The sequence below is a fragment of the Neofelis nebulosa genome, chromosome 8 (assembly GCF_028018385.1).
Source record: "Neofelis nebulosa isolate mNeoNeb1 chromosome 8, mNeoNeb1.pri, whole genome shotgun sequence".
Classification (NCBI taxonomy): Eukaryota; Metazoa; Chordata; class Mammalia; order Carnivora; family Felidae; genus Neofelis; species Neofelis nebulosa.
Window position 1 is genome coordinate 18,703,311 of NC_080789.1, and position 3,611 is coordinate 18,706,921.

The following is a 3,611-nucleotide window of genomic DNA, read 5'->3' on the forward strand; positions in this document are numbered from 1 at the left end:
TAGATTTTAAAATGGATTTTTTTTTCAGTGATACTTGTTTCTTAACTCGCTGGTCTATACTTTAAAATTCAGAGTAAAAAACAAAACAGAGCTATAATGATAAAGGCCACTTCTCTGGGCCCTTCCAATCATATCTGGAAGGTGTTGGGAGGTTGGAGGACCCACGTGCAGTTCACCCTCAGACTGAGCAAATAAACTCCAAAGTGGTGTTCTGAAGTTTTGACAAGTACTATTTACCTGGAATTATTGGTACCTTAGAAAGGATGCAGCTTCACCTTCTAGCTCTCCAAGTGAGAAGACCGAGTCTGGAAAAGGTCATGATTTGTCCAAGGAAACACGGCTGGCGGACCACACTTTGTAGACTCAAACCGGAGCTTTGAATTGTTGTGCCAGAACTTTTCCTAGTGTGCTATGTTGCCTCTTGTCAAACGTGAGACTCTAATTATTTGAATTCTTGATTAGTACACCCGATCGATAGACATTTTTAAGTATTCACTATGTGCCTAATTGAGGCTCTGGGATCTCTGAAATTCTCAGACTTGGTTTTGATGTAACTATTTTGCTCTTTATTTTCTTATGTGCTAATATTTTCTTCATTAAGTTCTGTGAGGGTGTTAATATGTTTTTGGCTTGTCTTGAATCTTTAGCCCTTAATTGGGAAGGAATAGAAGAAACCAACACTTACTACACGGTGCTTTACACTTGATATGTGTTACTTTTATGAAAAACTTACAAAGTTGACATTGCACCCTAGAAAAAGAGACGCTAAGTCATTTTTTAAAAACCTTTTTTCTTAATGTTTATTTATTTTTGAGAGAGAGAGAGACAGAGACAGAGCGTGAGTGGGGGAGGAGCAGAGAGAAAGGGAGACACAGGATCCAAAGCAGGCTCCAGGCTCTGAGTTGTCAGCACAGAGCCCAAGGCCGGGCTCGAACCCATGAACTGTGAGATCATGACCTGAGCGGAAGTTGGATCCTTAACTGACTGAGCCACCCAGGCATCCTGGGAAGCTAAGTCATTTGATAAGGTTTAAATATCTTTTAAGTGACAATGAAAGAGATTTGTTTACTTAAAAGTTAGGATAAGTGTCTGCCATTCAAACCACTTAAATTTTGTTGAATGAATGAATGATTGAATGAACGATTGAATGCTGGGCTTTGAACTCAGGTCTATGTGGCTCCAAAGATCTTTCCACAATATTTAGTTGCCTTCTTTGTATCCCCTAAGGTCAAGAACGCAATGGCTTAAATATCAGCTAGCATATAAGCAATGGTTTAATATATGTTTTTGCTTATGATGGCATATCAATTCCCTAAGGCTTAAAATACTTTATAGCTGTCATTATAGATTTCTTCTAAGAATAGAAACTATGCACCTAAAAAAATTAATTTTTGAAATTGTCATTGGAAGATCAAAGGACATAACAATGGCCATAACAGGGCTGTGAATACTACTCAAAATCCTGGAGGCATGAACATGTCCTCCAGGGATTGAGGCAGCTCTTTCTGCACCAAACACTTCTGGTGATTTTCCGTATCCATGAAAGGGTCACAGCAGCCAGACTCCACTTAAACATTTTATGTGGACATATGATGTTAGTTCAATAATAGCTTACATTGGCCTGGGTTCAGCAGCTTTTTGATGTCATTTAATCTAATCATTCAATAGTATTTAAAAGCATGTCCCCATTTTACAGGTGAAGAAAGTTGCATTCAAGAATGGCTAAGTAGAGATTAAATCCTATTGTATAAGCCCACTGGTATGTCATTTACCTTGGTTGTGGTTTATTATCACATTCCTAGCTATTTGCTGACTTATTAATTAATTAATTCATTCACTCATTCATTTAAAGAATGAGTATTAGTTGTTATTACATCATAGGAAGTGGAGCCAGAGAAACACAAGTCAAATTGTTGTCAAGAGCACATCTACACTCCCTCATGTATCAAGAAATATGTGAACAAGAAATATGTGAACAATTATTCATTGCAGTATTCCTTAAGGTAGTCTCAAATCAGAAACAGCATATATATTTACCAGCAGGGACTGGTTAAATGCATTCTCAACACTATATGATACCATGTCCTTTGAAAAAGAATGAGGCAGAACACCATGGGCTGAAGAGAAAACATGCCTGTGATGAATTCATAAGTCGAAGAAGCAAACTGTAGACAGTATCATATCGTGACAAGGGGGACAAGGGCAAGATGTGTGTGTGTATTCACAACCTTGACCTCTCCACTGGCTTTTGGAAGAGAAAAGTGCCTTTGCTGCTTGGGCCCACTAGCCATGTCCAACTTTTCATTGGATTCATCCAGTATTGGCTCTAGAGAAGAACTAAAAGAATCCTAGGAAGACTATCAATTTTGGAATGAGCTAAAGCTATGAAGGGATAAAAGTATATTCAGGAGAGGAAGGAGGAAAGGGGGAAAAACTAAAGCTAGCATGGATTAAAATTTGAAGAGTTTCTGTTTTTGTTTTTTGTTTTTTGATTTTGTTTTGAGTAGGGAGGACAAAGGGTGTGAGAGAGGGGAAAAGGCAGAGGGGGTGGGTGGGAAGGAGGGAGAGAGAAATAGAGAGAGAGAGAGAGAGAGAGAGAGGGAGAGAGAAAGAGAAAGCTATCATGGTGTGAAGAGCAGGACCTTAGGGAGAAAGGGGAAGATGTGAGACACAATTTCAGAACACATTGCTATTTGCCATGCAAGGCAATACTTCTTTTATTTACTGATTGTTTATAATACTGATGTGAAGATTTTAACTTGCTTTCCTACTAGTTTTTGGATGTAGGGCCTGGCCTTGCTTTCTTTTGAGTGTGGCACCCATGCTGAAGTGGATCGACCACGACAAAACAGATTTATCTGGGTTCCATCGTGCTCTCATTTGTGTAAAAAAAAAATGTATGTGTATAATGGCACTCTATATGCATCAAAACTTTCTGAAAGCAACCCAAGAACATTTTTGTAATTTTAATGACTTCTTGAGAGTAGAGGGATCGTCATACTCATCTATACTGTTTAAGATTTTTAGAGGGAGCACTCATTACTTTTATAATTTTAAAAAATATGTGTATTTTAGTGATACCATTTTATTTCTGGTAAATGGAATAGCAATATTAAGAGGAGGCGCTGCCCCAAGCAACAGCTATATTTCTTGCCTCTAAAGGCTTTAAATATGTAAGATTGTGGAGAAAACTGCTTCTGATGCCTATCTTAAGTTTAAATAATTGCGCCAAGACTTATTGGAAGGGGAGCAGTGCACAGACCAAAAGGAAGATGTAGCTAAACCACTAAGGGTTTAATTCCTCACAATGGCTCTAGGGAGTGTATCAGGGAGAATCTTTATATTTTCAAATTGCAGAAAGGACCTGAGGGGTTCATAACATCTAAGTGGATCTAGAAGCTGAGTTTGGAAAACAGCATGAAGGCATTTCTATAGGTTGAGAAACAAAGATATTTGCCAAGGGTTGAGGAGATGATGGAAGGTCTGTCTCTTCAATTTCTGCTGGGTGCTGCCTCCTGACATAGCGAAGAATTGGTTTGATGCTGAATAGACCAGAAAACAAAACCACCACCACCACCACCACCACCACCACCACCAACAACAACAACAAC